Here is a 25408-nt window from a genome sequence, read left to right as displayed (position 1 = left end):
TGGACAGGCTGAGGCAGGAGTCTCACTATATCTGGCATACATAGTGAGTGCAAGCCAGCCTGAACTACATAGCAAAACCCTGTCTTTAAAAAAACAAACAAACAAAAGGCCAGGAATTTAGCTCAGGGGTGCTGCTACCTGCCTCAAAAGCACAAGGTCCTGAGTTCAATCCCTGGTACCGCAAAAACAAACAAACAAAAAACACCAAGCAAACAATAAAATTAAAAACAAAGAAACAAAAAACTCCTGTGCTGGGAATTTAGCTCAGTGGTGATGCCGCCTGACTTGCTAAGTGCAAGGACCTAAACTCAATCCCCAGTATTCTCCGCAAAAAAACCCAAATAACTTCAATTTTTTAGTACTAACAGTAGGGAGACTGAGGCAGGAGAATCACTGCGAGCTCCAGGCCAACCTGGTTATATAGTGAGTTCAAAGCCAGCCTGAACTACATAGCAAGACTTTATGAAAAAAAAAAAATTTTTTTTAAAGGAATAAGATCATCTAAATGTACCGATGTGGAAAAATGTCTATGGTCTCTATGTGAAAGAAAAGCAAGTTGCAGAAGAGTATGCAGATCCTCATTTGTGTGTGAAAAATTAGGTACATATATTTGTATACATAATGAAAGTTTTTGAAAACAGTTAATAAGTCCTTACCTGCTGGAGAGTAGTACTGAGAAAAATCCGAGATGTGGAGAAGAAAACTTACATTGCTTTTTATATCTTATTTTACTGTCTTAATTTTTTTGTTTTTTAAACCAATGAAGATATGCAAACTTATGTTGTGCACTACAATATAAAAGACTACATGAAGTCCAATCAAGTAAATACTGTATCACTTAGGTTCCTATTAAAGAAATTTGCTTTTCGCTTACTTTGTATTTCTCTCTCCTCTCTCCCTCTCTCTCTCTCTCTCTCTCTCTGAGACAGGCTCTGGCTATGTAGTTGTAACTAGTGTTTACAATGAAATCAAAAAGAGAAGACGTGATTTTCCCCCCTCAGGTGCTAGGGATCTAACCCAGGGCCTTACACCTCACCTACTAGGCAGACTCTATACCACAGAGCTACACCAGCATTTTGTTTGTAGAACTGGTCTCCTTATGTTACACAGGCTGGCCCTGAACTCCTGGACTCCAGTATTCCTCCTGATTAAACGTTCAAATGTCATATGCGCACACATAGATTTTCACTTGTGCATGGTAATTATTGAAAGCATTGATTAACTTTTAAGTGTTACTTGGTTTAAGTATGCAGGGATACTTCTCAAATTAACATTTGTACTACGTTCAGTATATCTGATTCCTACAAAGAATTTAAAAATAGCATACCATTTCAGCTGTGTGACCTTAGACAAATCATGTGGCTGCTTTGAGCCTCGGTTTCCTTCTGTGCGAAAAAGAATGCAATCTCTCGGGCTTGCTGTCTGCCGGAGATTTCTCTGGGCTGGTTGGTTACAGTGCACTGGCAGTGCCTGGCACAAGGAAGCCGGTCGCGTGGCGCGGCTGGGCGCCCGCCTGAAAAACCGGTTCCCACCCTGTGGACAGTTTTTTCTCACGAGCATTTCTGCCCGCCAAGTTCCCTTTCTGAGAGTGCAGCAGCCAGTGCCCGCCAGCTCCACCAGCGGCCTCCACTAGGTGCCAAGTCCCGCGCGGCACTAGTTTTGTGGGTCAGGCTTCAACTGAGGCCACCTCACTCTGTCTGTCCTGGGCGAACTTGACTCGATACAGAAGGCCGCCTCGCCTGCAACTGCAGCTGTTTGAATTCTGGCGCCACTCCCGCGCCTCATAATGTCTGCTAGCCTGGCAGACTCAAGAAAAGAGGCACGCCGCGCCTGCGTAAGCGCGCTACAGTGAAGGACGGGCACGCGACGGGCGTACGGCGCGCGCACCACGCCCCGGGACGCCCCCCCCAAGAAAGAGACGCCACGCGCGCTTCCGCTCTTTCGCCTTGGGAGACTGCCACGCCCCATCCTCTCGCGCGTCCAATAGGGGAGAGACGGCGGGGAGGCCTCGCTCTGACTCGGGAGAGGCTATATAGGGAGCTGCAAGCGGAAGGGCTAGTTCTTTTACGTCGGGACCTGGGGTCGTCCTTCTTTGAGTACGTGAGTGCATTTTATGGGGCTTTGTGCGAACAGAAAATGGTGGTGCAGGAGGAACTTCCTGCCTCAGTGCTGTTATCTTGGGGACTTAAGCTCAGAATACTGTTGCAGAAGGTCCCCTAGGAAGCCTTGAGCGGACAGACGTGTTTTCAGCTCCTGTCGTGGTCCAGGCTTGGGGCGCCTCCTAAATTGGCTGGAGGCGGGAAAGCTATACTTAGGGTTCTGGCGTGGGAGGTTCGTTCAAGAGCGGCAAGCATTTGCTAACACGGAAAATGATATTTTCCTGTCGCCAGGTTATTTCAACAGGGTCACCCCTGACCCTGTAGGATTCGGAGCTGTTTTGTTCTCAGGGGACGTTGTGTGCAATTCGGATTAACAAAATGGGAGGAGGGGGGATTAGTGCTGAAAAAGAATTGAAACGTCCGCATTCTGTAATGTTTAATTTCAAACTTAGTCGCTTTCCTGCAGGAGCAATGTCGCCGTTTTTCGGAGATATATCGGAGTATTTGAGTGCACGTGCCAAGGTAAAAACTATTAAAATGATTTTTTCAATCTGACGGGGGGGGTAAACGTACTTCGTGAAGATAAAAATTAGTGCATCACTTAAATTTTGCTTCTTTATACTAGTCGAGTGAAAAAATTCCAAACTGTCCACCAGAACCTTCAATGGAAAAATACTTGCTCAAAACTTGACAGTCACACCAGGTATGTATTGGACTTTTTTTTTTTTTTGTACCAGGGACTAACTCTGGACCTTGAGCTTGTTAAGCAGACAGTAGAACCACTGAACTAAATCCCCGGCCCAGTACTGGACTTTATATTGTGATTAAGCATATGTTCAAGCTGAATGTAAGCGAGTTGAAATTTTTGTCTTTCAACAGTGTCATCGGTGTTGATAATGTTGAAGGTATAGATATCATTGGCCATTTTGAAGATGAGATATCACTTATGTTAAAGTAAGTTGTGTGATTTAAAATGGTATTTCTAATGATTTCTAATGGTGCTAATGATGAAACCCAGAGTGTAAGGCATGATTGGTCTACTACTCAATGATGAAACCTATTCCGAAGCTGATTACCTGAAGAAAATCATGCACGGATTCGGCTTCTGAGATGTGACCAAAATTTGTGAATAAAATGTTTAGATTTTTATGATAGTTCTGTTCAATAACTCAAAATGCTTAATCTTTTTCAGTGAGTAAGTATTCCAGTATACTCAGAAGCCATCTTGCTGGGAAGTGCCTAAGGTGGATTGATTGATTTCTGTGAGTAGATTTTGTTTGCATAGTAATTACCAGATATTGTGTCCTTGGTCTTATCTGTGATGATCCTATCCCGAACCTGAATTCCTGTTGAAAAAAATAACATTTACGGATCTGGCTTCTGAGATAGACCAATATAAGGACAGTTTTTTTTTTTTCCAAATACTTTTTAAATAAGTTTTAACCGGGCCTGGTGGTGCATGCCTGTAATCCCACACTCGGGGATAAGGCAGGAGGATCACTGCTAGTTTGAGGCCAGCCTGGGCTGCATAGTGAGCTCAAGGCAAGCCTGCACTATAAAGTGAGACCTCTCAAAAAAAAGTTGTGATCTTAAACAGTTTTGTGACTTTCATGTTTTTCCTTTTCTAGGGCTGGTACCATAATGGGTTTTCCTGTTGTATGAATGGCTGATGAAGACCACCAAGAAAGGCACACATGAAGATCACTTTAAAAGTTGGGATTGCATTAGTTTTTCTTTTGCTTGGTATTGGAGTTGCATTAGGCATACAGTTCACTGGTAGCCAATGAAACAGCCTGGGTTTTTGGGGAGTTCTTGAATTTTAGCTAACCAGCCTTTGAGAGGAAACACTAAATTAAATCTGAGTTTCCCAGATTGAGGTAAAATTTCCATCCTCCTATCTCAGCCTCAGAGTTTTGGGATTATCTAACATGCCTTTAATCATCTGGATTTAAAAGTGAAAGTTTTTGCAATTTTGGGACACTGCCATATATGTAGAGCTGGCCTAATTTGTCATTGATCAATGACTAGCCTAGTGATGGAGTTAATAAGTGAAATTTCTACATAGCAATCAGTGTGCTGTCTTATTTAAATGTATGTACTATAGTTATGTGTACTGCCGAAATTTTACTTGTTTTCATGCCTCAACCTTCATCTGCTCACCTGTTAATAGAGAACTACATTAGTTCCACATTTTGCTCCTGTGAATATTGCTGCAATAAGTTAAGTATGCAAATACAGATGTCTCTGACATACTTGAATTCTTTTATGTCCATATATAAACAATAGTTGGGTTCTATTTCTGATATTTGGAGGCAGTAGTAGTTCTTCCCATCATTGGTAACGCTTGATATTTGTGTTTTTGGTGATAGCCTTTTTAATTGAAGTGTTGCCTTGTTTTGGTTTTCATTTCCCTAGAAATTACTGATGAAGATTTATGTGCTTATTGGCAGTCTTGAGAAGTAGCTGTTGAGTAGCTCAGCCCATTTTGGGTTTTGGTAGTACTTTGTTTCTTGAGACAGTCTAGTCATTCTTTGAACATGTAATCCTGCCTCAACCTCCAGAGCCTTGGTATTGATGCTGTGCACTACCACACCCAATTCTCATTTGCCCTTTGTGTGTGTGTGTTCCTACAGATTAAACAGCCTTCTTGCAAAATACATCCTTGGCCCATTTTTTTTAATAGCAAAACATTTATTGGTACATTTTAGGCTTACATAATTATAACAAAATGGGGAATTTGTACATGATAAATCCCACCTCTTCCCAAGTTCCTTCTATGTACAAAAGTTTTGTTTCCATCTTTCCTTCCTGTTTTCACTTTTTCTTGTCCCTTTCTCCATTCCCCCTCCCTTCCCATTTCCATTTGAATATTTTCCTAATACCTATTATACATTATAGTCCTTATTTCTGGTACCAGGGATTGAACTCAAGACCTTGCACTTGTGAGGCAAGTGCAGTACCACTGAACTAAATCCCTATCCCTGCAGTTATTTCCATTTTGGGTTTCTCACAGCACAGAAATAATGTATTTAAATTTTTGTCTGGGACTTGGGATTTAGCTCAGTGGTTCCACCACCTGCTTCACAAGCATAAGGTCCCGAGTTCTATCCCTGGTACCAAAAAAATGTGTGTCTGATTTCACTCTGCTAGAAATATCTCAAGCTCATCCTTATGACAGGGTAGTACTCCACTGTATTAAAAGTATGTCCCTATGGGCATTTTGCCTATTTCCCAGATTTAGCTTGCAAACTGCATGAGTGCATGTGTAGCTGGTATGCTTTTAATTCTCTTAGAAAGCTACCTTGAGAAATCACACTGATTTCCACAATGGTTGCACCAGTCTTACACTTCCAAAACTGAAGGAGGGAGGGTTCCTTTTTCCACACAGCCTCACCAGCATTTGTTACTGATAGATGTCTTGATAGCAGCCATTGTTTTTGGAGTGATAATGGCATCTCAGCATTTTAATTCTCATTTCATGAACATTAATAAGATGAGGTCCCAGTTTTCTTTGTAGTATTTCCTTTGCAGTCTCTGGATTTTGTTCATGTAGTCTTTGCCCACTCCTATCTCCTCAAGTGTTCTACCTGTATTCTTCTCTTCAAGCAAATTTAGCATTTCCATTTTAATATTTAGGTCTTTGATCCATTTCCATTTTAGGTTAGTGCATGGTGAAAGATACCGACCTAGTTTCAATCTTCCGGCATATGGAAAGCCAGTTTTTCTAGCACCAATTATTATCTTCTAGTGATGGTGTTTGGCTCCTTTGTCAAAGATATGGTGGCTGAGTATGGAGTTTCTGCATCTTCTAGTTTGTGCTATTGATCCTCAGGTTAGTTGGTTTGTTGATTTGTTTGAGACAGGGTCTCACTATGTAGCCCAAGCTGGTCTCGAATCACAGCAATCCTGCCTCAGCCTCCCAAGTGTTGGGATTACAGTTATGCACCACCATGCACAGCTCTCAGGTCTGTTCTTTTGCCAGTACCGTGCTGTTTTTATCACAACTTTGTAGTATAATTTTAATTGTGATACCCCCTGCCTTGCCTTTGTTGCCCAGACTTGCCTTTGTTATTCTAGGACTCTTCTGGTTCCAAATGAATTTAGGATTTTTTTTTTCTAATTCTGTGAGATTCACTGTTGGAATTTTGATTGGGATCGTATTCAATCCGTGTAGCAGTTTTAGAAGTATGGCCAATTTTACTATATTTGGTTCTTCCTAAGGGATGTCTTCATTTTCTTTTTCTTTTTTTTTTTTTTGGTACCGGGGAATCAAACTCGGTCCCTTGTGCTTGCAAGTCTGGCAGCAGAACCACTGAGCTAAATCCCCGGCCCTATGTCTTCATTTTCTGATAATCCACTTCAATTTCCTTTTTCAGAGTACTGTAGTTTTCAGTGCATAGGTCTTTTACTTAGGTTGATTCCTAGGGTCTTTTTTGGATGCTATTGTGAAAGGGGTTATTTCTCTAAAAATGTCTTTCTCATTGAGTTTGCTATTTGTGTACAGGAAGGCTATTGGTTATTTGAGTATTGACCTTGTATCCAGCTGCACTACTAAATTTGGTTATCAAATCTAGAAGTCTTGTAGTGGAGTTTTGGTCTCTTCTATGTAGAGTATCATGTCATCTGCAAATAATAATTTAACCTCCTTTTCTATCCTTATTCCTTTTATTTCATCCTCTTGTTTAATTGCTCTGGCTAGTGTTTTCCAGAACTATATTGAACAAGAGTGGTGACAGTAGACATCCCTTTCTTGTTCTTGGTTTTAGAATGATATGTCCCTTTTTTTTTTCTTTTTTTTGAGTGGTTCTTGCTGTGTCATTCAGTCTGCCCTTGAACTTCAGCAATCATGCCTCAGCCTTCCAAGTGCTATGATTACAGGTGGGTGCCACTATGCCTGGCCTTCATTTTTAAAATATTAATATTTTGTTCCAGTAGATCTAGATATTAATCCTTTGAGATTAGGTGATGGGTAAATAATTTGCAGATATTTTCTATTGTCTTACAGATTGTTTCATTACTGCCATTTCCATTGTGCAGCTTTTTAGCTTGATCTTGTTTATTGTTGCTTGTGTCTTCAAGATCATGTCCAAAAATGCAGTGGTCATTCTAACTTTCTGGAGTATTTTCCTTATTTTCATCTAGCAGTTACATATCTTAAATTTGTCTGTGATCCTCTTGTACTACAGGTCTAGTTTCTTCTGCCTGTAGGTAGCCAGTTTTCCTGACATCACTTAATTGAAAAGACTTGCCCTTCCCCAGTATGTGTGCTCTTGATGCCTTTGTTAAAAATCAGGTAGCAAATCATACTACAGATGTATTGTTGCTAGCTTTGGTATGGTGCCTATCATGCTACTAGTTTAGTTGTTTGTTTGGTGTTTTGTTTTGTTTTTGTTTCTGTTTAGAGTCTTGTGGTTCCATACAAATTATAGGACTATTTTTTCATTCTATGAGTACTATCATTGGTAAGAATTATGCTAGCTAAACTGATTTGTAAAGTGTGGACATTTTAACTTCCTATCCATGAACATGGGATATATTCTCATTTTGTGTATGTGCTCATTTTTTTTCTTAAATATTTTACCGCTTAAGTTAATTTCTAAGTGATTTTTATAGTTCTAACAATTTTAGGGTAGAATCATTAATCATTGTTTGCTATGTACTGTGTAAGATCATGCCATGTGTAATAACATTTTGATTACCTCTTCTCCAGTTTGGATGCTCTTTATTTCCCTTTTGCACTTCAGGCTGGCCTCATGGCAGTCCTCCTGCCTCTGCCTCCAAGTGCTGGGATTACAGGTGTGAGCCACCACGCCTGGCTAAAAGTGAGCGTTCTTGCTCCCATTTTAAAGGAAAACTTTGAGCTTTTCCCCATTAAATGTTAACTGCTGGTTTATATGGGACCTTTATTATATTGAATGAAACAGTCTCAATCTGTAGTTTAGGGTTGCCTCTAACAGCAGTCTTCTTGCATCAGCCTTGTTGAGTTACTTTTGTATCTAATTTTGTCTTTTTATGTTGTAATGTGGAGTTTGGTTTGCTTTTCTAATTTCTTGAGATAGAATAATAGGGGGTTTATTTGAGAAATTTTTGGCTTTGTGTCTGTGTGCTGGGGGTTGAACCCCAGGGCTTCTACATAGTACAGCACACACTAGCACTGAGCTATACCCCCACCTTTTTTACTGTGATCATTAATTCCTATAAACTTCATTTTATAGAGACTGTATTTGTTACTTTTCTCATTGCTGAGATAAGATACCTGACACCCAAAGTTAAAGGAGGAAAGGTTATTTAGCTCACACTTTGTAGAGGTTTCATAATCCACTGGCTCCAAGGCAGAGTGGCACAGCAGGCATTGCTGAGGAGAAACAGTTCATGGCAAGCAGAAGGTAGCAAAGCAATAAGTGATATCCCTTATATCTTACCAGGCTACTTGGCGTGGGATCAATCCCAGGGTCACACACTAGTCCAGCCCCACCTATGACTGCATGAGGATTTGGGGGGCATCTAGATACAAGCCATAACACTTGGTTTCATCTATCTTTGGTTAATTTCTATATAAACAGTCATAGGCAGAACACTTGGCCTAGTGCATGCAAGGCTCTACATTCAATCCCTAACACACACATAACTCCTGGGTGCTGGATATTACAGTGACTTTACATTAACAGGTATATATACTTCAGGAAAGTGAATCTTAACAAGCTTGAACTATCCAAACAGAAATGAGTTTGATGGGGGAAGCCAGCCACATAAACAGGTTCCCAAGTTGGGTGGGTCTCTTAAGGCTTGCTTTCTAGGAGAAAAAAGTCATTTACTAAACTGGGCATGGTGACACATACATGCCTGTAATTTCACCATTCAGGAAGACTGCTACAAGTTGAAGGCCACCCTGGACTCTTCATAGTTCAAGGCTACCCTGAAGTGCATAGCCTCAAAAAATAAATTTACACCGGGGATTTAGCTCAGTGGTTCGGTGGACTGCCTTGCAAGTGCAAGGACCCGAGTTCAATCCCCGGTACTCCAAAAAATAAATACATAAATAAATACATAGATGTAATAGGACTGGGGATTTAGCTCAGTTCTGCCTCACCTGCCTTACAAGCACAGGATCCTGAGTTCAATCCCCAATACCAAAAAAAAAAGCATTGTCCAACCTTTTGGCTTGCATGGGCTGCATTGAATAAATGGAGGTTGAAATACTGTCTTCACACTGTGTTACAAGCACATGTAACACTTGGTACACACTAGACTAGATTCACCTGTTCGGTAGAGGTGGTGTTTGGCATTACACTCAACATCTGTGGAGGAACACATTCAAGTCATGAGAAATCTAACTTAAAAATGACATGTTAAAAGTGCGGTTTCATGAGGCTGCATTAACTGTCTAGGATAGGACCACACATAGCCCTCAAGCCATTGGTTTGACTCACCTGCAGATAATGTTTTAAAATGCCAAATCAAAGAGTTTGAAAGTAAGACACTGGCTCAAAAATGAGAGAAGTGTTCAGGCCTTGAACCAAATAAAATTAGAGTAAAATGTACCTTTTAGCCAGGTGCATCTATAGACTGCCACTTGAGGAGTCTGAGACAGGAAAATTGCTTGATCCCAGTTCACCTATAGCCTGGGCCACAGCAACACCCAGCTGCTTTAGAAAATGAACAGGCATGATGACACATACCTGTAATATCAGCACTTAGGACAGAAGTTCAAGGGTAGTTGAATACATAATGAGGCCATGTCTCAACCTAAATAATAGAATTTAGTTTTATTTTTAATGGTCTCACTGTGTATCCCAGGCTAGTTCTTGAGCTCACAGTGATCCTGCTGCTTCAGCCCCCAAGTGCTGGGATTATAGATAAATACCACCACACCTGGTTTAAATATTAGAATTTACCCTGGTGTGTTACCACATCCCTGTGATCCCAGCTGAGGCAGGAGAATCACCATGTGTCCAGTACCAGTTTGGGTATATAGGAAGGGCCTAAAATCTAAATCTTAGAACCTAAAAGCAAAGATCTTATTTTTTGTTGGTATATCTCAAGATACCTAGAACAAAACTGGACAATGTACAATAAATGATAGGCTTAATTGTGGAGGTCTCACAAAACTTGGGAGAGGAAAATGCCATCACCCTTTTGTCAAAGCTGACAAACAGCTGAAAACAAGAAAGTTGTAAAATAGCTTTGGAGTCCTCTGACCTCTATGCAGTTCCTTCTGTTTTCATTCCCTTGTCTCAGTGGATCTTTTAATATGTCATACTTACTAAATTGATATAGTCCAAACTGTTTTTGTTTTTGGTTTTTTTTTTGGTTTTTTGAGACAGGGTCTCACCATGGAACTCACAGTGATCCTCCTGCCTCAGCCTCCCAAGTGCTGGGATTACAGGAGTGCGCCACCATGCCCAGCCTGTGTGCTCTTTTTATGCATTACACTGTACTAGTTTCTTGGGGTCAGAGATAAACACTTCTCTATTGTTAGTGGTGGTACAAAATAACAAAAGTTAGGGACAATCTATAGATAACAAAATACAAGAGAAATACTTTGTGTCAGAGAGGATTAAATAGATTTGAGACCAACTCAGATGTACACAGTTGTAAGATGTGCAATTAGTCATAAGAAACAATGAGCAACCATATTATCATGTAAAACTTGAAAGTGATAAATATGAGGAATTTAGGTACAAATAAAACAGACCCAGATGAAAGACAAGGCTAAAATGTTCAGGGCCAACCTGGGAAAAAATTCCCTTGGTAAGGCTTATGAGTAAGTTAGAAATTTTCTAAGATATTCTTGTAATCATGATTTCTGTAAAACTTGACATTATTCAGTAGGAATACATGATAATTTCAAAAATTTTCTTTCACTAAAATATTTTAATTATTTTTCAGAGTGTATATACCAGAATAAGTAATGAGAACAAGTCCAAAAGAGTCCACTGAAATGAAACAGCTGCATGTGGTGGCACACACACAGCACTTGGGAAGCTGAGGCAGGAGAATCGCCAAGAGTTGAAGTCCAGCCTGGACTATATAGTGTGACCCTGTCTCAAAAATTAGAAAACCTAAGCCAGGTGAGGTAGCACACGTCTTTAATCCCATCACTTGGGAGGCTGAGGCAGGAGGATCACTGTGAGTTCGAGACCAACCTGGGCAACATAGTGAGTTCCAGGTCAGTCTCATCTATACAGTGGGACCCTGTCTCAAAAAGCCAAAAAGAAAGAAAAAGAAAACTTAACATTTTTCAATTAAATGTAATTACTAATTCAAACCCTTTAATATATACCTGGATGACATTTTTCAAGCAAGCTCATTTGAAGGTTATTACACTCTATTAGCCTTCTAACTTTTTGGCTAAAACCTTTTGTTATAGAAATGGTCATGTTCTGGGCTGGGGATTTAGCTCAGTGGTTCTGTCACCTGCGCTGCCTCCCAAGTTCAATCCCCAGTACCAAAAAAAAAAAAAAATGGTCAGGTTCTGACACCTGCTTCACAAGCACAAGGTCTGGAGTTCAATCCGACTTTAGTAAGTCATATGAATTCTTTGTCCTCTTCCTTACAGCAGTCTTCCAGATAAAGTATAGTAGGCTCAAACATACAATTTGGTACTTTCTAAAATTAGTTCTATTGCCAGAAATCCAAAATCCACTGCATTTGGCTTCCTACTGCAGTGTCCTCTGAGCTGATTAACATACCTCATAATCATTGTTGCTTGCCCAGTGTGTGTAAAAGAGCTTTTTGTTATATTTTAATGTTTTTTATCAGTTTCCCAATTAGGATTAGTCTTTATTTGAATCTCAGTCTGCTAGGATAGCCTGCTTATCTTTTGCCAGAATTTGATCTTCCTTTCCATCTTTCCTCCCAAAAGCTTGTTTCTGGATCTGAACAATACTGACAAAATTTCAAACCAGCAATGGCAAACCTTTTAGAGACAAGTGCCCAAACTACAAACCCAAATCCACTTCTTTATCGCAAAGTGACAACACTGCAATTAAACCTGAATACTGATGTTTTAGTTTAGAAAAAACTCACAGCGAGATGTGGTGGCACACACCTGAAACCCCAGCACTCTGGCGACTGAGGCAGGGGATTGCCAAGAGTTCAGGGCTATCCTGTACTATGTAGCAAGACCGTCTCGACCAGAAAACAAAACAAAACAAAATCCATACATTAACATCTTCTATCTTTCTTCTGGTACCAGGATGGAACTTGGGTCCTTGTGCTTTCAAGGCAGGCAGCAGAACCACTGAGCTAAATGCCCGGCCCTTAACATCTTTTATCTTAAAAACAATATGCATGCCATAGGTTCATCACCACTGCTTTAAACTGAATGTTTCCGTTGTCTCAGTTCTTTCTCTATCTAATTAGTCCAACATGTTTGGATACATAAAGGGATCAGGTTAAGTCCTGAGATTTTCATTGTTTCATGATCCATCTTGGGACAGGAGAGGTTCCTCTTTCAATATGAGAATCCTTGGTCTCACTCTCATGAGTCCTGACTTCCTCACCACTAGAATACTGCTGGGGTCTCAGAATGCCATGTAGCTGAGCTCAGATTTATAAATACAAAATAAGTACTTAGAGCCACCTGTAATGCCAGCACTTGGGAGGCTTAGACCAGACGATTGCTGCAACTTTGAGGTTTGAACTACAAAGCAAGACCCTATCTCATAAATAAGTACTTAATAAAACTTATTTTATAAAAAGTATAATGGGGAGGTTGAGGCAGGAGGATCGTGAGACCAGCCTGGGCTGCACAGTTCCCAGTCAGTCTCAACTACATAGTGAGACCCTGTTTCAAAAAAAAAAAAAAAAAGAATGATGGAAAGATGGTTAGTTAGCATCAGGTTATTTTGATTTATTCTTTCATAGGAAGGCTAATGCAGAGGGGACTTCATTGGCATGCCTGTTCGGAATTTGGCTTTTGGCTCTATACTCTTCATATCTCCAAAGGTCAAATTACTTAGTTTCAAAAAATAAAATAAGTACTTGATTTCATAAAATCTAAAATCAAGTATAGGACATTCCAACTGAGTACCCTGATCTGATTTTTACAAATTGTATACTTGTATGAGAATGTCATACTGTGTCTTCATAAATATGAATAATTGCTATGTGTCAAAATAAAAGTAGACTTTTAAAAACATCTACAAAGATAATGTATTACTTCACACTGGTCAAAATACTATACTAGTCTTTGTGTCCTGAATTTATTAAATATAATCAATATACATTACATTATAGTTTATATCTCAAGCCCCCTCAAAACCTGATGTGTTATAGTTGGAGCTTTGGGGAAGTGATTTTTTCATGGGGGTGTGATGCTCGTTAGTGGATTTGTCCACTGATGAGCTTATAGCAAAATCTGAGGTTGGGAGGTGGGGTACAATGGAAGAGATGGGTCACTGGGGCTATGGCCTGGAAAGTCTGTCCCTTCCTGGTTCCACTCTTTTTTTTTAACCACTCACTTACATATTATATTTAGAAATGTGTACACAAGTACAGTGAAACTAAATTTCAGAGACAATTGATGCCATTCGGAAATTACATGATGAAAGATTGAAAAACTTCAGTAGAATTGGCAGCATTGTGTGATGCCATTTCAACAGTGATTTACTTCACTCAACATACTTTCTACAAATGTCACCATCTCTAAATAAGAAAAAAACCTTGACATCTAGAACTGCTTTGGTGCCTCCATATTCTGGAAGAAGGACTTTTTCTCCAACTTTCACACTAAATGGTTGAATCTCTCCACCTTTTCCCTTAGAGCCCAACCCCACAGCTGCTACAGTTGCCTGCAATACTTTGCCTTTAGATTTTTCTGAAAGTATAGTGCCTCCTTGGTGACAGTTTCAGCTGTGCTCCTTTCAAGCAATACTAGGTCAGAAAGCAGGAGAAACCTACATGCCTGTCCTGCCATGGCTTCTGCCCTACACCTCAGACTCCACTGTTGCCTCGCCCTCTCTCCCTTATAGGGTGTTGATTTGGCACATGAGATGGCCTGTGATATCCATATTAAGTAGTTAGAGAAGTCTAGAGTTCATCAGCACACAGAGGTCTATTTAAATCTACTTTACTATTTTTCTCTTTTTTTAAGATGGGAGCCTTACTGTGTTCCCCAAGCTGGCCTCAAACTCATAGGGTCTAATGAAAGTCCCACTTGAGGTTCCTGAGTAGCTGGGACTACAGGCATACAACACAATGCTCAAGAAGCTATACAGGTGAATGAGAACACCAAGGGAGAAACAGAAGGAAAGTGACCCAGGAGCTGAACAATGTGGCATGCCAAAATTGGGACACTCCAGAATTAGTTCAAGTTGTGGAAATTATTTTGTGATCAGGGATGAAAATAAGGAAATATATCTGTTACCAAGGCCAGGTATATATTTAGAACAAACCAGATAAAAAGCCAAGGAGGCCCAGAGTGAAATAAAAAAAACTAGGATGAGAACTGAGCAAATAATTGCTTGGGGTGGAGGGGTTGAAAAGTGCCTTGAAATTTAACACACAGCAAGAAAGTTGAAGGAATTGTCTAATGACAACTTTGCAAAGTAGCACAGGGATCTTTGAGAATGCGATGAAGGCTTTAGGAAGTCTAATAAGGTCTTCTGTCAGACATTGTAGAGAAAATGGAGTTGACCATAGACAAGTTAAAAGTTTGCTTAGTAATACTTACGTGCCTGAAGAAGGTTTGAAAACTACCAATTTTAATACAGTTAATCAGCATAGTCACTATTCTGCTCTACTCATCTTACTGCTAGCAGAAACAAACTTAATTCATCCAAAGTTAGGGATAAACTGCCCAGAAGGAACATGAGTGATGGACCAGGAGTACTGAGATGCAGGTGCAAGTATTAGAATTACTAAACTTGTATTTTTTTGTGTGTGGGGGTATTTGTTTGAGACAAGGTCTCTCTGTGTAGTTCAGGCCAAGTCTTGAACTCACAATGTAGCCCAGGCTGGCCTCAAATTCTCTAAGATCCTCCTGCCTCAGCCTCCCAGATGCTGGCATTACAGGCAAGCACCACCATGCCTGGCTAGAATTACTAACCTTGTCATCCAGGCTGATTAGGGGAGGAGATATAGAGGTGGGATGGCAAACTGCCCCAGATAATGACAAATACAGATGTGCTGCAGGAAGGTGCTGATGCAAACAAGGTAAAATGAAGTCCTTTCCAGTTACTGTACAGAATGACACCACAGAATATTCTGTTGGATGATTGGTTCATCTCTAAACACTGAACCTAGAGTGTTAAATTCTTTGAAACCAGAAACTGCCCTTAATCTATAAATTCAGTGCCTAGGACAATATGACATCCACAGAATATTTGTCTAATTGAGTGGAATTCTATATGTAGAGTGAGCACTGATCATGTGATTTAAATATCTTGAAAAGAGATAGAAATCTGAAAAATTAGAAGCTGTTACGGACTGAATGTTTGTATGTCTCCACCAAATTCACTTGTTAAAGTACTCCAAAAAGTAACATAACCCGGGCATGGTGGAGCACACTTGTAGTCCCAACACTTGGAGACTGAGAGGCAGGCGGATTGTTGTGAGTTCAAGGCCAGTCTGGACTACATAGTGAGGCTCTGCCTCAAAAATAAATAAAAAAGAAATTCATGGCTTTGTTTCCATGAATCTGAATATAGTTCACATTCTTGAAGAATTTTGTTTGCTTAATTTTTTTTTTTTTTTCAAACAGCTCTCACTCTAGCCCAGGCTGGTCTCAAACTCATGCTAATCTTCCTGCCTCAGCCTTTTCAGTGCTGGGATTACAGATGTTCTACTACACCCAGGCTTGTTTGCTTTAATTTTGATCTGTTAAAAGTATACTAATAGTTAAATGTGTGAGGACTCAGAAATATACTAAGGTTTGCCCAGCATGGTGACACATACCTGCAATCTCACCACTGTGGGGAGACTAAAGAAGGAGTACAAATTTGAGCCCAGCTTGGCCAATTTAGCAACTGAGTAACCTGTCCCCCCAGAATTTTTAAAGGCCTATAGATTAGTACAATGCGAAAGCCTTGGGTTCAATCCCCAGTATAAAAAGGAAATAAATATACATAGATATCTATATCTATATATATCAAACATTTGCATTTATTTGTTCATTAAACAAATGTGTACTGAATGGCTTTCATGTATAGATACCATCCAAGGCACTAAAAGTATAGCAGTGAAGACAAAAATCCCTTAGGAAAAGGATAAAGATACCACATAATAAATTATAAGGTATGTTAGAAAATAAGTACTGATATAAAAATAGATTATGGAATGTGCAAAGTGAGTTTGGAAAGGTAATTACTATTACAGGTATTTTTGGTTTTTTGTTTTGTTTTATCCTGGGGATAGAACCCAGAACCTCACTATAATTCAGGCTGACCGCAAACTCACTGTGTAAACCAGGCTTGCCTCAAACACACAGCAATCCTCCTGTCTCAGCTTCCTAACTAAGTGCTGGTGTTACAGGAGTGCACCACCTCACCTGCCCCGCTATTACAATGTTAAATGTAGTTGACAGGATAGCTTTTCACAAGAAGGGAGATTGAGCAAAGATTTGCAGAGAATAAATGATTAAGTCATGGACCTACCTGGGAAAAGGGCATTTCTGTGGCAGTGACCTACAGATAAGAACAAGCATGGTAAGGACAGAGAGAAAACAAAGCATGCAGACATATAAGTCCCCATGGATCACTGAAAGGATTTCACTCTGAGTGAATTGGAAACCACTGTGAAAGAAAATAAAGAAACTCCCAAGTATGAGTCATACACAGCAAATGTATGAACCTGACTCCCAGGGCCCAGGTTGTGACCTTTAAATACCATTTGCTATTTACAGGCACCAGGGTTCGCTGGAGGAATGACTGATTATAGATTTGAAGCAAGAAATGTAGAAGATGATCTTGCTGCATCTTGCTGTATCTGCAGATACCAAGACAGCAAACTACTAGGGTTGCGTTGATAGAACTAAGGAGCCAGATTGAAAAGTTTCACATGGTCTAAAGATGGAAAATTTAGCTGGGCACAGTGGCACTCACAATGTAATCCCAACACTTAGGAGACTGAGACAGGAGGATGGCTGTGAGTTTGAGGCCAGCCTGGGGTATATAGCGAGTTAGTTCAAGGGCAGCCTGAACTACATAGTGAGACCCTGCTCCAAAAAACAAACAAAAAATGGAAAATTTGACAGCTATTAAGAATCATAACTTGAAGCTGGGCATGGTGGCACACACCTGTAATCCCAGCACTAGGAAGGCTGAGGCAGGAGGATCGCTGTGAGTTCGAGACCAGCCTGGTCTACATAGTAAGTTCCAGGGCAGTCTCAACTACATAGTGAGAACCTGTCTCAAAAAACAAACAAAAAATCATAACCTCAGTAAATTGAAATACATAAACTGTGTTCTATATCCATCACTCCCAAAAATGTCCTCTTTTAGGGCCTTGATTTGGAGTGTGTGATATCCAAATTGAGATACTGAGTAAGTAGTTAGAGAAGTCTAGAAATGGAAACAAAGCTCTTATACATAGGAAGGGAAGGGGGTTTGAGAGAGGAATGGTATAAAATAAAATAAAATTAAAAAAAAAATTCTAGACTTGAAGGCCAGCCTGGACTACATAGTGAGACCTTGTCTCAAAAAACAAACAAAGCCAGGAATTTAGCTCAGTGGTGCTACCACCTGCCTTGCCAAATGCAAGGTCCTGAGTATGATTCCCTGTACAAAATAAATAAATAATAAATAAATAAATAAATAAATAAATAAATAAATAAATAAAAACCAGATGAATGAGTATTACAAATTGAGAGACTGGAAATACATATATCAACATCCAGCATGTTCTTTGTAATACTGTATCATTTATAAATGGAGAGCTGGGGTTGTAGGTGGGGATATAAGTGCCTAGCATGTGCAGACCTCAAACTCTCAATCCTCCTGCCTCAACCTTCCAAGAGCTGAAATACAGGCATGTGCCACCCACCAAAGCATTCCATTTTATATTCCAACATATCCCCTAGTAAAATGCAGTTTCTTCCAGGAGTGGTGGTGCACACCTCTTCCCATAAAGATGTATCTACCCTAAGATACTGGCATTCTCCATTCTTTGTAATAATGTCACATATCTGCAAGATATCTGATCAGTCTTCCCCACAAAAGACAATTTTCTTGGATAAATCTAGCAAGCAAAACTCTATGATTCTTTTTTTTTTTTTTTTTTTTTTACTGGGGATAGATCTTGGGACCTTGCTCTCTTGCAAGGCAGGCAGCAGCACCACTAGCTAAATCCCCAGCCCCACAAGCAAAACTCTAGAAATCCGATTACAGGCATGAATTTTTTTAAATAAATAAATAAATAAGTGATTTATCACTTCAAGTTTTGTAGCATCTTGGGAAGGTAAGTTTTTCAAATACACATTAAGTACTTCTATCAATTAATGAAACCAGTGTAGCCAGTAGTGTTGTCTATCTTTCTAAACAGTCATATCTCAAAAAGTATGATGTGCTCAAATACTATATTGCTGTTCATTGTAGATTTATGATTAATATTAAACTTGGCAAATTTGATTTTTAATTTTATTTATTGGGGGTGGTGAGACAGGATTTCACTGTGTAGTACAGGCTAGCCTGGAATTCACTATGTAGCTCATGCTGGCCTCAAACTCATGGTGATCCTCAGCCTCCTGAGTATTGGGATCACAGATGTGCACCATGACACCCAGCTTAACCTTGGCAAATTTGGAGAAGTCCCAATATTAGAAACTGTCTCCTATGTGGTTTTCTGTTTACATTTTTTTGTTATTTGTTTATGAGAGGGGATCTCACTCTGTTGTCCAGGCTGGTCTCAAATTCCTGACCTCAATTAATCCTCTTCCCTTGGCCTCTTGGGTCACTGGGACTATCCTTCAACATGTACTACCATGCCCAGACTGTTTTTTTTTTTTTTTTCTTCTTCTTCTTCTGGAGACAGAGTCTTGTTATATAGTTCAGGCTGGCTTGAAACTCACTATGTAGGCCAGGATGGCCTCAAACACTGATTTTCCTGCCTCTGCCTCCCCAGTGCTGGGAACACAGGCATGGTTTTTTGTTTTGTTTTTAAACTTTTAGTCAAGTTTTTGCTTTAATAAAGAATCAGTGTCAGGCATGGTGGCGCACACCTGTAATCCCAGCACTCAGGAGGATGAGGCACGAGGATTGCTGTGAGTTCAAGACCAGCCTGGGCTACATAGTGAGTTCCAGGTCAGTCTCAACTACATAGTGAGATCCTGTCTCAGAAAACCAAAAAATAAAATAAAATAAAAAAATAAAAAGTTAAGTGATGAGCCTCCTCGGAATATTTCTGCTGCCAGGGCTTGGCTAGGGACTCCAGAAGCAGCAGCCAGATACTGAAGCTGTGCTGAATGGAAGGACCTCAGCACTGGCCCCTTTTATATTACTGAGAGCTGCCTGTCTTGGCTAGATGGTTCAGGATTACTCTTCTCCTTGGAATCACCCACCACTAGTTCATATACTTTGTCCAGGGACCTATGGGCCTATCCACAAGAGCATTTGAATATTATAGTAAATGCTGAATTTGAAGAAGAAAGAAGCTCTTGTTGATGAAGAAGAGGAAGACGGTGAGGATGCCAGATGTGTTACTAAATTTAGATTTTTGCATAGTGATAAATCAGCATTGGAGGCAATGATCACTGAAAGATGTGAAAGCCATCTTGCATCAAGGTCCTAAGGATAAAGGCTAAGATGGTTAAGTTGGAGAAGAATATGGTGTGGAAGCACATGAACAAGGATGGGGAATATCCTCACATTAAACCTTGAAGGATTATCCTACTTAATAGCAGAAAGGCCAGCCACATTGGAGAGACTAGAAGAAGCATTCAGACTGGCCTGTGAGCAGCCAGTTTGACATGGCTGGTGTCCAGACAGAAGATTCAGTAAGATCATGAAGATGGCATGGAGGTAGATACCACACCAACAGCTGCTGGACAGCTTGAGGAGGCAGATACTGATCACTGAAAATTATTTATGCTGCTTTAAAATTCTATAGGAAACCAAACTACTGAGGCAGCAAGTTGTCACTAGCAAAAGAAACTAAAACCTTTATTAACAAGGGTGAATTAGCTCAACCAAGAAGGTATATCGGTAGGTTATCATTTGCCCTAAAACTCTCTGTGTCTAGCTACCCTCTGAGTAGGCCAGGAATTCCTCCCTTGGTGTATATGCATTGCTTATACACTACCAATCCACTGAGGTGAAAATTCACAGGAGCTGGGCAGGAAATAGAAAGTCTGACATTAAGGTGCCTCTTTGGGGCCTACAGATACCTTTATACCTAAAATAAAAGACAAAGGTCTCAGAAGGATCAGCTTCTCCACAGGGGCAAGAGTCTTTGACTAATTTGGGGCCTGAATTAATTAATTCAGACCTCTCTAGATAGTCTCTTGGGAAACATCCCAGCTGCAGATCCTACTCCCAAAAAGTGCTTCTGGCTAGTTTCTGCTTCTCCCTCCCTGTTTTTCTAGTCTACTTTCTGATAGCTTCCTAGGTAATATCCTTTAATTTCTCTTACATTCATTGTCCATAACAGAACAAGTGAGCTGGGATGAAGTACCCAAAGTACTCATGATAATTGTTTTGTCTTTGTAATAGCATAACAAATAAATCAGACTAATATAGGACCAATGTAACTTTGGAAATGTTACTGGGGCTGGGACAGTTTGCAGATATAGCCCAAAAGTCGCAGTATACTGCTGAGACTTTCGAACAAATACTATGCATAATACTATTTAGAGCTTGTGCCTGAGGTCTGGGCTCCTGTCCAGTCTTTTCTTAATATCTTACAAGGACCAAAAGAATCCTATACACAGTTCTTGGTCTGACTACAGGAAGCCAAGCACAGACAAATTCCTCATGCTCAAGCAGCTGACATACTTATTTCCAACTCACTTATGACAATGCTAACATGACTATAAGCAGACTCTGGCTACCATGATAGCCTCTAAAGATTCAAACAGTTACATTAAGGCTTGTCAGGATATCAGTTCGGAAACTCAGAGGGGGTCTGTGTTAGCTCAAGCTATGCCGGCTCTTACAAAACAAGGTAATATAATAATAATGCTAAAAATGTTAAATGTTTTAATTGTGGTAAAACAGGACATCTTTGCTGACAAAAACAAACAAATAAATCTAGGTTTTCTATTGGGAAAAAGTTATGAAAAAAAATAGGCCTGGGATGTTACTCAGTTGTAGAGCACTTTCCTAGCATGTGTGAGGCACTGGATTTCTCTCCAGCACTGCAGAAAGAATTAAAGAATGAAGGGGGGCGGGATTTTAGCTCAGTGGTGCCACCACCTGCCTCACAAGTGCAAGGTCCCAAATTTGATCACCAATACAAAAAAAAAAAAAAAAAAAAAAAAAAGAGAGAGGAAAGAAAGGCTAGCCAGCCAGGCATGGTGATGCATACCTCTTATCCCAGCACTCTGGGAGACTGAGCATGAAGATCACAATTTTGAGTCAACCTGGGCAACTTAATTTAGCAAGAACTTCAAAATAAAATGTGAAAAGTATGCCGGGCATGGTGGCGCATGCCTGTAATACCAGCACTTGGGAGGCTGAGGCAGAAGGATCACTGTGAGTTCGAGACCAGCCTGAGCTACATAGTGAGTTCCAGGTCAGTCTCAACTACATAGTGAGACCCTGTCTCAAAAAAAAAAAAAAAAAAAATGTGAAAAGTGCTGGGGATCTAGTTCAAGGCAAAAGCCCTGGGTTTAATCCTAGAAAAAAAAAAGATATAAAACATAAAACTAAGGATATTGAAATAACCCCATAATTCGAATGACCATTATAAATTTCTATGTATTTTTATATGCAGATATAAATTTCATAAAATTTGAATTATACTGTGTTTGGTTTGTTACCCTGATTTTTAAATATAATATGCTATCATAACTTTCAATGTCATGCTTGGTGTGATACCGCACACCTGTAATCCCAGCACTGGAGAGACTGAGGCAGGAGAATCTCAGAATTCAAGGTCACCCTGAAAAACAGTGAGACCATGTCCCAAAAAACTAAAAAAAAAAAAAAAATGTTTTTCAATGTCATTAAAAATGTTTCTACTGGGCCGGGGACTTAGCTCAGTTGTTTCCACTGCCTGCCTCACAAGCTGAAGAATCCAAGTTCGATCCCCGGTACCTAAAAAAAAAAAAAAAGAAATGTCTCTACTCTTTGTTTCTCATTGGAATCTTTGCACTTTATGTCGTCTTATTTGCCTTTAACTTCCTTCTTATCTAGCCTAATTCCAAGATGTATCAGTGGCCCTCTCATGCCATTTTCCCAACTTCCTCATCCTACTGTCTTTTCTTGGCACTACCTGGCATAATGCTAACTATAGATCAATCTAACTGTTTGTCTTTGCCAGCTTCTCACCGGTATCATTTCAGCCTTGCTACAGAAATCACACAGCAGAGCTGACTTATGTCACCACAAACCTATCATCTCCAACCCCAGTCAGCCCTCAGTGCTACAAGGCAGCCCTTGTCAGTTTTCTTTTCCATCAGACTTTCTTCTTCATACCTCTTAACTTCCCCCACTCCATTTCCACTCTCCCCTCACTACAAAAGATGATCTCATCTTCCTCCACATGAGGATTTTTGAAGTTTTTAGATGACATCTTTACACCAGTCTTTATACATATAGACTGTTTTTTGTTTTGTTTTGTTTTGTTTTTGGTACCAGGGGTCAAACTCAGGACCTTGCGCTTTGCAAGGCAAACGATGGAACCACTGAACTAAATCCCCAGCCCACATATGGACTGTTTTTCATCTGTTTCACCACACTGGAATGATACCTCTCCTCTAGTGAAAGGCCAACTCTTCCTCCAGTGTTCGAATCACATTCTTCACTCTTTCAACAGGTATTAGCCTATGATTTACTATGTTTATTATGGTTGGCTTATGTTGACTTCCAGAATGATATATTTCTGTCTTAACACTCAGTACCACAGGCTGTGTCCTCACTTGGAATAGGATCGTTGCAAATGTAATTAGTTCAAATAAGACCACACTGGAGCAGAGTGAGTCCCTGATCCAGTAGGACTTCTGTCCTTATCAACAGATGGTCATGCAAAGGCAAACATAAAGAGAATTTCATGTGAAAGTGAAGTAAAAGACTAGAGTTACACAACTGCTATGAAGAAATACCAAGATTCCCAAATACCCTCAGAAGCTAGGAAAAGGCAAGGAAGGTTTTAAAGGAAGTATGGCTCTACCAACACTGATAACAAACTTTTAGCCTCCAGATCTATGAGATAATAAATTGCTATTGCTTTAAGCCATTGTTTCTGTACATTGTTATGGGAGCCCTAGGAAACTAATATACTACTCTAGACACAAAACAGTAAACCAAAGCCAGCCATGGTGGTTCACACCTGTAATCTCAGCAATTGGGGGAGCTGAGGCCAGCGGATCAAGATCAGCCTGGGCTACGCATAGCAAGACCATCTTTTTTTTTTTTTTTTTTTATACTGGGGATCAAATTTACAACCTTCTGCTTTTGAGGTAGGCACGGTGCCACTGAACTAAATCCTTGGTCCAGTAAGGCCGTTTTAAAAACAAAAGCAAATCCCTTCTCTTTGGGTTTCCTTCTAGTTCATAGGTTATCCCTTGTTCTTCTTTTTGAAAGCATTGTCTAACAACACCTGTCTTTGTATGCTGACGTGTTGTAGCCCACTGCATTCTCTTGTTTGCCTCTACCACTGAATTTGCTCTTGCTAAGATCAACAGATGACCTCCTGTCCTCAAATCCAACAGAACCTGGAGTACCCTCCTTGCATGACCTCTCAGCTGCACTGGGCCACGTTGGCCACTTCTTCCTTCTTCAACTGTCCTTTTCCTTTGATGTGTATGACAACATCCTATCCTATATTCTGTCAGTATTTTCTTACTGTTCCTTCTTAGACTCTTTTTGCTTTGAGGTAAGGTCTTGCTTTATATCTTTCCAGAGATTTAATTTGTATATCCTACTACTGTGAACATTACTATCAGATTTAGATTTGTATATCCTAATACTATGAACATTACTGTCATGTGATAAATACATATATATCTCAAGGGCAATTTTTTTATTCCTCTCTCTGTTCCATTTATCTCTTCAGTATTACTAATATCAGATGACATTTCTATTCCTCTGATTGCCAAAGTCATGTCTTGGACTCATTCTTAACTCCTCTTTCCTTTACTCACTTTGGACTAAGAAATATATACATCTGTAGTCTGTCAGTCTATATACAATCTGTCAGTCTGCATATTTTTTGAAACCATTCACCTTTCATCTCTCTCAAGGCTACTCCTTTAGTCTCAGTGACCATCTTATTTTTTACCTCAGTTATCACACTGAACTTTTTCTTCTTGTGTTGTTCTCAGGGCCAGATTCCTGGGCAGATGACCTGCATGCTCACTCTGTGTCCTGCACGGAAAAAGACCTCTGGCCTAGTTTTAAATTCTGTTGTTGCCATCTTGAAATTCTTGATTTTTTTTTCCAGGGATTGAACTCAGGACCTTGTGCTTGCCAGGCAGGCATGGTGTCACTGAGCTATATCTCCGGCCAATAATTGTAATAATTATATTTGTACTGTGCAAGTTAAGTCCAATGAGACAATAGAATGTATGTGCACAAAATAGATACAATGTTTGTCTGCCCTTTTCTGCTTCTCATTTGCATAAATTAGCCACAATGACTCATACAGAATTCCAGTGGACCCACTATGTATGGGCATTCAGTGAGGCTCAACATGAGCACAAAGTAAGTATGCTCAATCTAATTCGACATAGAAAGGCCAGGCTTTCCATTGAGGAACCAGCACTTGCTTTGAAAGCCGAAAGAGGAAAGTGGCATTCTAAGAAACATCTATGGCCACAGGCTACTATGATAGCCTTTTTGTTCATATTACTTCCCTGTATTAGGTAACTAGATGAAGCAACCCCTGATTTCCATTCAGTCCTTCCTTAAGCTAAAGATAGAGCATGTTGATAGAACATACACCTATCAAGAAGTGAAACAAAAGAGTTGAGTTGGTTTTCTGCAATTTCCATTGTTGTAAAAGGATAAAATATATGTACCAGCTACAAAATATAAATTGTGTAGTTTTAGTGATTCTTCATATATGTTAAATGTTCTTACATTTCCATTTAAAGCTACCATTAAATACAATGTAAAGATGAAAGGTACAGTTCACACTAATAATTATAACCATCAATTTTCCTTTTCTCAGAATAACATTAAATAAAATAAAAAACACCACGGTAAGTCTAG

At 39.8% G+C, this 25408-nt stretch overlaps 1 long non-coding RNA gene, 2 other non-coding genes and 2 pseudogenes across 4 annotated transcripts; 4 read left to right on the top strand and 1 right to left on the bottom strand.

Annotated features, from left to right (window-relative positions):
• Positions 1–1938: 1938 nt before the first annotated feature.
• Positions 1939–5057, top strand: LOC104874282. Of its 2 annotated transcripts, none has more exons than XR_783704.2 (6): positions 1939–2100; positions 2566–2621; positions 2725–2802; positions 2979–3053; positions 3292–3361; positions 3728–5057. It is a non-coding gene; the product is annotated as an uncharacterized LOC104874282 (long non-coding RNA). The 2 variants fall into 2 exon arrangements; XR_783703.2 differs by having other exon boundaries at positions 1940–2096.
• LOC117286058 lies at positions 3142–3211 on the top strand. Its single transcript, XR_004517196.1, has one exon. It is a non-coding gene; the product is annotated as a small nucleolar RNA SNORD50 (small nucleolar RNA).
• LOC117286057 lies at positions 3413–3486 on the top strand. The gene has a single exon (XR_004517195.1). It is a non-coding gene; the product is annotated as a small nucleolar RNA SNORD50 (small nucleolar RNA).
• Positions 5058–13714: 8657 nt separating the features above from the next.
• Positions 13715–14030, bottom strand: LOC104874283 (annotated as a pseudogene).
• Positions 14031–15597: 1567 nt separating this feature from the next.
• LOC104874284 lies at positions 15598–20113 on the top strand (annotated as a pseudogene).
• The last annotated feature ends 5295 nt before the right edge of the window (positions 20114–25408 follow it).

Source organism: Fukomys damarensis, unplaced genomic scaffold, assembly GCF_012274545.1.
Source record: "Fukomys damarensis isolate Sample0158 unplaced genomic scaffold, DMR_v1.0_HiC HiC_scaffold_14, whole genome shotgun sequence".
Lineage (NCBI taxonomy): Eukaryota > Metazoa > Chordata > Mammalia > Rodentia > Bathyergidae > Fukomys > Fukomys damarensis.
The sequence above is the reverse complement of the archived record's forward strand: the minus strand, read 5'-3'. Positions and strand labels throughout refer to the sequence as shown.